Here is a 12,246-nt window from a genome sequence, read left to right as displayed (position 1 = left end):
AATTCAGCTGTGTATGATAATTTGCGCAAGTTTTTGGTTTGTGTATAAGAACAGATATGTATGAGGAACAATAAAAATTCAGTATACAAACGTGTCCTGAATTTGTCATTTTCTTGTTGGTAAAACTATTCTCGACAGCTGATGATGCTCTAGGGGATCTAGTTGAAGTTGCTTGTAAACAAGTTTATCTCAGCAAGGTCTTCGAGCGGCATGACGATTGCTAAGCAAAATTCATGACTCGCTGAATTACAGAAAATAGAGAATGAACATCAACTGAAAAATTGAGGGAAAGTAAAAAAGAAAAAAAAAAGTAAATATTCCATGCTCTTCGGACTCCGCAAGAGAAATTCGTTCACAGAACGTTCATCTGAACTTCGCAATGCTCTAGAAGAGTTGGAAGACCCAGACCTACATGGCTGAGGGCTATGAAGTGAGAAGTAGGATATGATGAATGGAGAAGTATTGAATTATAAGCTCAGGATAGAGACGACTGGCGATATGCGCAGGAGATGATGATGATGATTTCATGTAATGAGTTCATAAGCCGAAGTACGTACTTAACTGATTATCCTTAATATGATTCTTTTTTTAGTATTAGAACATCGTAAGAAGGGAATTATGTTGTTTAGAACAAATTTAGAGTTAGAGAGTACCTTTGAGTTTTGAAGATATCTCTCCTTAGTTATTCAACATTTACAAAAGAGGGGGGTAACGGATATTTTCATGTCTGATTACATTCTGAAAAGGAAATGAGAAGGATGGTTAATGTGTTTTTCTTTTTAGTTACGTAATTTATAGAGTCATTAGGAAAGAATTGAGCAATTCTAGGTCTTATGATCGTTTAATGACAGTGTCAAGACATTAGTTAAGTGGTTTCTTGATTTATGTAAGTTTCAGTAACTGATGTAAGAAGTAAATGGGACTCCTATTAGTGTTTCCATCATTTTGAAATCAATTATTGTGTAAAGAAATGAGACTTGGCATTAAAAGCTTCATTCGATATACAGTAAGGTGTGTCAATTACATAAATAAAAAAAAAAAAGATCGTCATTATGTTTGGGAAGGGTTCTGAACCTGTTCTGTGTTTGAATGTGTTTGAAGTAAGAAGTTTTGTAAGATATGTTTTTTTTCTGTTTTGTTGCTGATGATGTTTATTTGTTTTACATGGAGCTCTATGATTTCGTTATGTTTCCATGATTTCATTGTGATTCCATGATTTAGTTATTCAATGTTTCCATGATTTCGTTGTTTCATGATACTATGCTTTTTTATGATATGGATACTCTAAGAGTGTGATACTATTGTTTTGAGTACTCATATTAACATAAGGTGCATGTTGTTATTATTGAGTTAAGGAATTCTTACATTCAGTTGTTGTTGGTGTTGTTTAAGATGTGAACCGTCTAGTAATGTCAATATTTAGAGATTAGTCTAAGATTGTGAAGTATGTTAAGTAACAAATAACCAGCATTGGAGGAAAAGGTATAGTTATTTAAGAAGCTTAATTCTTTGGCACGATAAGGTTTGTTAAACGATGTTAAAGCTGTTAGTATGGTAAATGCTGTCCGTTGCCTAAAGAAAAAATGATAACTGAAGCAGAATGAGAGTCAGATATTTTGGTGTATGTATGCACTATAAAAGTTTTGTTAGTGGAATCCGCATATATAGAAGAAAATATAGAAATAGATAGATAAGGATAGTACGTAAAAATCGAGAGAAAAAGAGTGAGCAAGCGCAAGAGCGTCGTTAGAGAAATCACAATATGAACGAAAAGAGAGAGAGAGAGAGAGAGAGAGAGAGAGAGAGAGAGAGAGAGAGAGAGAGAGAGAGAGAGAGAACAAAAGTGTCATGTTGAATTAGAAAGTGAAGGAACGTAAGAAAGGAACGTTGATATGTGTAGGTGAGAGGAAGATATTGGTGAATCAACGAGAGAGAGAGAGAGAGAGAGAGAGAGAGAGAGAGAGAGAGAGAGAGAGAGAGAGAGAGAGAGAGAGAGAGACATTAGTAAGACTGAGTGAGAGAGAGCAAACGTAAAGAGATGTTGGGAAATTTGGAGAGAGAGAGAGAGAGAGAGAGAGAGAGAGAGAGACAGAGAGAGAGAGAGAGAGAGAGAGAGAGAGAGAGAGAGAGAGAGAGATGACCTCTGCATCTGATAATATCAGAGTTGTGTGAGGTAATTCTGTGGAAACTTAAGTAATGAAGACTTAGTTTGTTTTTAGCGGTGTAACATAAATTTGTTGTAACTCGAGTATAGGTCACGAGGTCTCAACACGTATACCGTCACCCTTACACTGTTGATTACCACAAATTTCAGTTACGACGTCCTTGTCTTAAATAAGTTACAGAGTAAGCAGATGAGATAATTTTTGTTCCTCAAACACTTTAAGGAAATGAACTGTTTTTTTTTTCTTTCTTTCTTTTGGGGGGATTACTTGAAGAATTCTACTTAGTAAACCGTTGTGACTTTAATAACAGGGCAGTATATGAAAGATATGATTATTCTAGAAGAATTATGAACGGATGATTACCAAATCTGAATTGAAATATAAATATTTTTTTTTCTTAACGTTTACACAGTATTCATGCAATGCAGGAAGAAGGTTTCGTTTGTCTAGTCTGAGAGAGAGAGAGAGAGAGAGAGAGAGAGAGAGAGAGAGAGAGAGAGAGAGAGAGAGAGAGAGAGAGAGAGAGATAATTGCAACGAACTATTTTCTTTATTGGGATGTTGAGTTGCTTTTGCAGTTTTTGGTATCACACGAATGTTAGTTCACTTCGTTTGTTTTGATTAATTTGATGTCACTTGTTGAAGGTTAGAAGGTACAGGTAAGAACTAGGGAGTCCTTGAAATTACTATTGTAGTTAATAAGAATAGATGTTTTTTTATGTCGCATAAGCAGAGTTCATGATTGAGCTGACGTTAAATCTTTCCTGTTTAGAATTTTTCTTCATGCAAGTTCCCGCATAATGCGCGTATAGGAGGTATGTCACAGCCGTTATATTAGGTAGGTCTCCACCAGTGTTGAAACGTGATGGTACCATAAAAGAGAACACTCCAGTAGTGGGGGTGGCAAAGTATACCTAGGAGGATAGGTGTCCGCGATGTGCGCATGTTGCTTTGATTAATGATGTATTTTCTTGATGCTGATGATTTTGTTGATTTTTTAGGTATTATTGCCATGCTTATTGTTGTTATTATTATTTAGTCATGACTATTATTATCCCAGGAATACCCAAGTTTATGTATAGAGTAGGTATTGGGAATTTGCGTACATGTATTAATACTAGTTTATTTAATTTCTAAAGAAATGATCTTTTGAAATGTATTTTTTTCGCAATATTTATGTTTTTTTTTTTTTTTTTTTTTTTTTTTTTTTTTTTTTTTTTTGGTGAGGGACGTAATGATTGTGTAATGTATTTGTGTTTACCAGTACTATATCTTGGATCTTTTTCACTCAGAGCTCAATAACTAAGCCAGAGTGTAAGCCCGACATACCAGGAATTGATGGTTTCAGTTCTGGTAACTGCATTCACTAATGGCCTTTAGCGTCTAAACGAATTAAGTATTTTCAAGATAAAACATTATGTTTTGTTGCGTAATTTGTAGTTTACATTTTGCAGTCTCACATACGTTTACTGTGTTATTTTGAGTTAGACGTGTGGATTTTTTGTTTGTGATCTACTATGAAATATGTACCCAATAATGTGAATTTTACCTCATTATATGTGCTAGACAGTAACTAATAACCAATTTCTATACTTTTCTTAGATATGTTGATTGTTATATGAGTATTTGTACGAAGTCTCTTTCACCCCTGTTTGAGGCTAGCAAGGCTTACCAAGGTTCACAGTACCCTTATTTTGCACTAACTAATATTTAGTGGGGTTGTGTTTTTTGTTAAAAATTTACGGCATTTTCTTTGTCTTAAACTGACAGTAAAATACCACAGACTCAGGGGAATCTGGAGTTTGATAGAGGGGGGGGGGGGCCGCATTTTGCTACAGATATTTAATAAAAGCGGTAAACATTAGATCATGGGAAACCAGGTCACACTCCACTTCGGGCCCAGCCCTGGAAAGAGTTGTACCATGTATGTTGAATGCAAACTGTTGCTATTTTTCACTTCCCAGGTCGAAGTGAAGTTGGATAAGCACTGCAGGATTCGATGTGAAGTAACCTAGATCTGGGGGTTCTAGATCGCAGATGTCCCATAGTAACAGGCTACCACCTTTCTCATGGATTGAGCACCTGATACCCATATAGACAGGTGCTTTAAAACTCACCCTTAGAAGTAGGATGAGGAGAGTTAGCCACAAACCTTAGCCTTGTGCCCTTGTCGTTGCTGGGCTTATATCACCCCCAAACAAAACTCAATTGGGTGGCGATCCTTGTATTAATTTTTCCCTAAGCCTTATCATGTGATATAAGTGTGCCCATCCCTCTTGCTTGACTTGGATAGAAATCTAGACTGTGATGTTTATTCAATAAGTCAGATTTTAGACATAAGATAAATTACTCATTAATTGATGAAAGAAAACTAAGAGTACCTTGCTGTGCCTGTCTTGTTTGTCCTGATAATCTGTAAAACTGTTCAATTGTTATCTACAACTTATAAGATATTAATATCATCCAAGTAACTTGAAATCAAACAAGAGATTCATAGATCAGGTAATTATGTAATTCAAGACACTCATTTCATGAAAGTCTACTTATCCCACTTCTCATTATTGATTATGTATGCCACAGAGGGGGCCGGGGTCGTTAAAGTTATAGGGCGATGTCTTTCCAGTGGATGGAGTGCATGATGTCCTGCATGTTGGTACTCTGTACCTTTTCATTGGGGTTTTGCCAAGGAGTTATGATCCAATCCCATGTGAATGGTGGGCAATGTGTTTTTTAACATGGCATCGGTAACAGGATTCTTTTTCAAAGTTACGTGTTGAAGGAGGCAGTTTTATTCAGCCTCGGTGGTTATCGAGTGACAGGGTACACTAGAGTCATATGGTGTATGCAAATGATGTCGGGTGTACATTATAAGAAGTCGCAAAATTGACGGACAGGCTAATGCAATGCCAGCCATTCAGAGTTGAAGGTAGGAGGCAAGAGTGGCAGCAGTGGCTGGCAGGAACCAGTGATAATAGTTGATCATACCCAAGAATTCTTGCAGTACTTTGATAGTTGAGGGAGTGAGGAAGTTCTGAACAGCTGATACTTTTTTAAGGAGGTGGTGGACGCATTCCGAAGTGATATAGTGGCTTAAGATCTATACTTCATTGGCACTAAAGGTATCTTTAGCCCCAATTCTACCGGCCCACAAGGCCGTTCTGTTGTAGACAGTCGAGAACTATGCATGAGGCGCTGAAAAGAGACCGAAGTATTACGAAGGCCAAATCAGGAGTAACTAAAAGTGTAAGTACCGAAAAGGGGAGTAATAACGGTCTTGGGGATATCTTCTGGGTCCAAAGGCATCTAATAATCCCCCTTTAAGAGGTCGAGAGTGAAGAATACCTTTGCTTTTTCCAAGTAGGAGGTAACTTTGGTTATGTTGGGGAGGCAGTTCTGTCTGTATGGACAGACGCCTATAATCCCCATAAAGGTGCAGAAAACCATGTCTCTTCATGATGATGTGTAAGAGGGATGACCATGACATTGAAGCCTTTTGGCAAACGATCATTTCGTTTGGTGGCTGCCAAACGATCCATGGTCAGACCCCTCAGTCTGCCAAACACCGGAGGCCCTGTTGTCTTGATATGATGACCGGTTGGCAAAGTTCTGATTGGAAGGCTTTCAGGTACGACGTAAGGAGTTAGGTATAGGCCCATGGGTGTGATGATGTGGAGTGCAAGTCAGAGGGGCTGGGTTGAAGAGGTATTGATAAGTATGAGTCTGCATTGACTAAATGTCAATATGCCACATCAACCGGTAGGTGGAAATCCATACTGAGTAATCCCAATGTTACTTACGCAACATGGAATTTCCAATGATATTTTCCTAAAGTCTAAACAATAATGTGAATGTCTCATAACCATATAAGGGAATCTCAGATGCATTGGGAGCTACCAGGCTAAGTCTGGTCCTGGAGAGTTACATTGGTAGAAGGGAATGACAAGCACCAGTGTCTTTCAAAAACCATACACCTATACCTGCATCATGTTAAAACAAAAGATTAGTGTCAGGGGACACTATGAGTAACAGCAAATGCCTAATTAAAGGGTTTTTATGCCAATGATAACCATCTTCATATTTCTTAGCAATTGCCCCAATTCTGGAGTGGTTGTAGCAGTGCTGAAGCTTTTGGGCTGTAGAGGTCGTTCGTGGGACATGAGCGATGAACGTCATATGTGGGTGGTAACTAGCTTTGTTACTGCTCTGGCATATCAAAGGGTTAGTATCTGTGTCTTACCACATTCACATCAGTTTTGGCCAGTGTTGAATGGTTGTTCTCTTTGCCAGGAGTAAAGGCATTGATGGAAGTCTTGAAGGTGGTGAAGTGGCTGTCCATAAAGGCATTAACTCTGATCATCAGGTACTTCCTGGGCAAGGTATCAACATCGGGGATAATAGTGTATAAAGGTTTAAGTAGGCGTCGTACCCAAAGGCCACAAAGTAGATTCACTTCCCAAGGAGGGCTGTCTGCGGCAGGTTGCAGGTGAGCGATACTGATGGCGAGCAAAGCCTTTTTGCCTTCCAACGTCTGTTGAGAGAGCTGAAAGAGCTGGGCTATACGGGCGGCTGGAGATAGTGCATACTACTCCAACAAGTATGTTTTGAGGGTGTCAAATGCTATTAGGGTGTTCCCTTACTTGTAAAGATAATCAGAGATTAAAGGGAAAGTATCCTCGAGGTTTGCCCCCAATACACAGTCAACTTTGCTGCTTGAGCAAGTCCCACCCTAGTTGTGAAACTGAATTTTGGCGAATTGGAACGTTGTGATCACTTCTCTATTTGTGAAGGGCAGCAGCTTCATCGATGCAGCGTGAGTTGAAGAGTTAGGGTTGGTGAGCGGCATCGTATAAAGGGTATGATGCAGTGGCAGGTGAAAAGGCAATGAGGCGATGATCCTCTGGTGGTTACCAATTGTTGTTAGATAGCTTTTAGGTATTAACAAAAAAACGAGATGAATGTAAGTAACTTTATTCAACCAGATATATACCACAAATGAAAATGGTTGAGTGTACCACAAGGGCACAAAAATTCCATCATTGTGAAACATGAAATGACAAGCTTAAACATGGTTTCCTATTAAAAGTGCTGGAGAGAGCTAGAACTTTTATTACAGCAGTGACTAGAGTGTTGAATATTCTTTCTGATCGAGCAATTGCATCGGTGGAACTTCTGAATTTTGAACTTGCAACAAATGTTAATATGTTCAACAACGTCAGTCATCCATCTTCTCTTTCTTCCCTTGCTTCGTTTGGAATCTCTATGGACCCGTTCTGTTATTATTTTGACCAACTATTATCTGGCATTCCCATTATACGTCCTGCCTACGTCCATTTCTTTTTTTTGTTAGAATACCCTCTGTTTCAGCTTGCTCTCGTATCAATGTTGCTCTTTTTCTGTCATTTAGTATTAATCCCAACATTATTCTTTCCATAACTTTTTCATTTGTATCTAGCTTATGTTCTAAGTCTTTATTCAGGCTCTAAGTTTTTAATGCATAAGTTATTACTGGTAGGACCATCTGACTAAATGCATTTCTTTCCAAGGAAAGTGAGGTTTTACTCTTCAAAATCTCATTTTGTTTATTTGTAAGTAGCTTATGTTCTAAGTCTGTATTCAGGCTCCAAGTTTTTTAATGCATAAGTTATTACTGGTAGGAATATCATATTAAATAAATTTCTTTCCAGGGAAAGTGACATTTTACTCTTTTAATTACAGTCTTGCATGTCCAGGGGTAACATTTGCTGTCTGTCCTAGTTAGGTATATTCATTAACAATTTTTTAGGTTCATCAATAACCGTTATTTAGTTTTTTCTGCATTTTCATTGAAATACATTTCTGCTTTCTTTATTGAAATCTTCTACCATCTTTAGCAATCCCTACCACGATTCAGTAAATAGAGCTATGTACAGTACTATACTACGTCCATTTAATTATATGTAATGGTTTTTCGACATACAGGAAATTTTTTTGTACAGAATAATAGTAGCGTATATTGTATATCATAAACCTGAATTACTGCTTCTGCATTTATAGGAAAGGTTGATTTTGACAAACAAGTATTTTCCATACATTGTCGAGAATACAACTGCTGTTTTCTATTGAAACCTTCTGTTTATTTCGTTAAATTCTAACTTACTAAATGGCGTTAATTGGTATTCTAAGTATTCTGTGAACATTGTTTAGAGCCTGTATTGATTATCATCTCGTTGAATTAGCCTACTTATTTTTGTTAATGCTTGTTGAGTATTTCCTAAAAAGACTCTTTATGTTTGTAATTATGTTGTTATAGGTTTAAGTTTCTGGAGGGTCGAGGTTTCCTATCATTGTCAGAGTAATAGAAGTCTTCAGAATGTTAAACACTTTTCTGGAGATTAGTTTCGCTTTTATTGGCTGTAGTATAGTGTAACCTACATACAAGAACACTTCCTTATAAAAAATCTATAGGACAAATTGTTTTTTAACACAATTGGTGGCTAACCCCGGCATATCTAACTATAACAACAGTATTTGTCTTTTCATGTGAAATTATCAAATGCTCATTGATATGTTTTGATTTTTATTGAAATTTCTGTTGTTTCGTGTACAGTTTATTCGTAGTTTGGAAACTTCCCTTCCAAGGCTATGTCGGGCATTTTCAAAATCTTCATACATTAATTATACTATTTATCACATTGTTTAAAAAAAAAAAAAATTGTGTTTTTGAGTTTTTCGCCGTCTTTGACCTGTAGATATTAAATACCCCTCAGCTCCTGATGCACCTGTTTGTTTGTGCTCAAGTCATGGGTTTAAACTTATTGGGGCGTGCCAATGAAATCTGTGTCATCTGAAAATTTTAAGTTGTCAAAGTATTCATTCCCCATTAACGTTGATTCCTACATATTCCCAATCTAAATTCTTGAAAACTTCATCTAGGCACGCCGTCGATTAGAATTTTCTCACTATCGTTTATTGATTGTTGTACTTCCCCTAGAGATATTTTCAATTGTTTTAACTCCAGATTAATTGAATCCCTTCTTTTGAATGGCTCTCATTACTACTGAAGTTTTAACAGAATCGGAAATTTTCTTATAGTTCATAAATGCCATAGTGGTTTGTAAAAAATCAGATAGTTTATTCATTTATCCACTTGTTCAATAATAATGATTATATTAATAATGATGAAAACAACAACAACAATAATAATAATAATAATAATAATAATAATAATAATAATAATAATAATAATAATAATAATAATAATAATCACTAGGGAAAATTTAGAAACCCAACCAATATATCTGCATATATACATTTTTAAGAGGTCATGACAATAATGCTTAGATATTGCTATTCATGGTAAATTTTCAAGAGCTTTACATGAGTAGGCAACACTAAATACTTTTATAATAAGCTAAACATAATCATCCATGTTCGTAAGAATTTTTTTTTAGCCTAAAAATGTAACAGATAGTGCATTTAGAGTTGAACATGGAAAACCTAGTGAGAATATACAGATAGTAACAGTAAAACTTTGGTTCATATTAGAGAATAAAAATCAAAAAATTAAGTTCAAAGGTGACAAAACTTTACTTCCTACTAATATGTTGAACAGATATGTCATATAATCCAGGTTTATAGGGGGAAGTTTCGGTACATGTATTTGTAACGAAATAAATTTGTAACTTGTATTCTTTAAATTTTTTTAAACTGGCCGGACCTCGTGTTAAGTAAGTGTGTGTATATAAGTAAGTATATATATATATATATATATATATATATATATATATATATATATATATATATATATATATATATATATATTTATATACATACATATATATATATATTTATATATATATATATATATATGTGTGTGTATATATATATATATATATATATATATATATATATATATATATATATATATATATATATGTATATATATATATGTGTGTGTATATAAATATATATATATATATATATATATATATATATATATATATATATATATGTATATATATATATATATATATATATATATATATATACATATATATATATATATATATATATATATATATATATATATATATATATATATATATATATATATTCTTTCTCTTGTTTGCGTATCCCTTCTCGTGTGCTAAGGTATCCCTTCTCGTGTGCTATATATATATATGTGTGTGTGTGTATATATATATATATATATATATATATATATATATATATATATATATATATATATATATGTATATATATATATATATATATATATATATATATATATATATATATATATATATATATATATGTATATATATGTGTGTGTGTGTGTGTGTATATAAATATATATATATATATATATATATATATATATATATATATATATATATATATATGTATATATATATATATATATATATATATATATATATATATATATATATATATATATATATATATATATATATATATATATATTCTTTCTCTTGTTTGCGTATCCCTTCTCGTGTGCTAAGGTACTGAGTGAAGGAGAAACCGTAGTTCAATGATGATTGTAGACGTACGTATTTGGAGAAGGAGGAGGCCTATCACCCTTGTAAGGGTAACAGATCAGATTTGACCTGGAACAACTATACTCAGCCTCGAGCTTTTGCTCAGAGAGTTTATGTCTCAACTGAAAAGGAATATAATTTAACAATAAAACAAACCCTTTCTGATACAACTCAGGAACATAAATGGTGGTCTACCCTTAAATCTGCACTCTTTGGTGTAGATGCAATAGTTCCTCCTCTACTTAAACCAGATGGCTCAGTCACTCACTGTCCTAAGGAAAAGGCAACCCTTTTGGCTGATTCTTTTTGACAGTAAACAGAGTAATGAAAAACTTAAACTTCCTCATCCCTGTTTTCCTGAGGCTAAACAAACTAGTTTAGCTTTTCGATCTCGTGAGATTAAAGCTCTGTTGATGGACCTTGATGCTTATGAAGTTGTAGACCCAAATGGTATTTTTCCTTTCGTTTTTGTAAAGACCTGAAGATTTCTTAGCTCCAAAGTTATCTGTTGTTTTGCGCAAGTTAGCAAGAAGAGGAGCTTTTAGCACTTGTTGGAGAATTGGTAATGTTACTCCTCTATGTAAATTTTTTTGTGGTAACTCAAGTCCCACTGATTACCGCCCAATTTCCATAACTCCCGTATCTAAAGTTTTTAAATGTCTTCTTGCAAAACGTCTTAATAGGTTTGCTGCAGGAAATCATCTAATCTCTAGATTGCAATTGGGTTTTCGTAAAGGCCTTGGAGTATGTGATGCCCTTCTTACAATCTCCAATACTGTACATAAATCTCTTGATTGTGGTCAGGAAGTTCGTAAGATTGGCCTTAATTTCAGTGCCGCCTTTGACCGTGTTAATCATGAGGCCCTTGTTTTCAAACTGAAACAGTTGGGAGGGGGTTGGTCATTTCTTAGCATAATTAAATATTAGATCTCAAAGATTTGTTGTTGATGGGCACCATAGTGAGTATAGGAATGTGATATCCGGTGTTCCACAGGGTAGTGTTCTTGGCCCTTTACTTTTCATACTTTATACACATGACATGTGGTTTGGCTTAGAAAACAAGCTTGTTGCATATGCAGATGATGCTACTCTCTTTGCATCAATTCCATCCCCTGAATGCAGATCTGGGGTTGGTGAATCCCTTAATAGAGATTTAGCTAAAATTAGTGCAAGGTGCAAATTATGGGGTATGAATTTGAATCCTAACAAAACTAAAAGTATGATTGTAAGTAGGCCAAGGACGGTGGCTCCTGAACATCCGGATCTCAGTATTGATAATGTTTCTTTAAATTTGTATGACTTTTAAAATTTTAGGTGTGATTCTCGACAGCAAATTTACTTTTGAGAAACACATTAGGTCTGTGTCTTCTTCAATTCCACAAAAATTGGCTTATTGAGAAAGTCTTACAAGATTTTCGGTGATCAATCTATTCTGTAGAAATGTTTTAATTCTTTCATTCTGCCTTGTTTTAAGTATTGTTTTCATGTGTGGTGTTCAGCTGCTGATTCTCCTCTTAATTTGTTAGACAGAAACTTACGGTCTAT

Source organism: Palaemon carinicauda, chromosome 15 (genome assembly GCF_036898095.1).
Source record: "Palaemon carinicauda isolate YSFRI2023 chromosome 15, ASM3689809v2, whole genome shotgun sequence".
Classification (NCBI taxonomy): domain Eukaryota; kingdom Metazoa; phylum Arthropoda; class Malacostraca; order Decapoda; family Palaemonidae; genus Palaemon; species Palaemon carinicauda.
The sequence above is the reverse complement of the archived record's forward strand: the minus strand, read 5'-3'. Positions refer to the sequence as shown.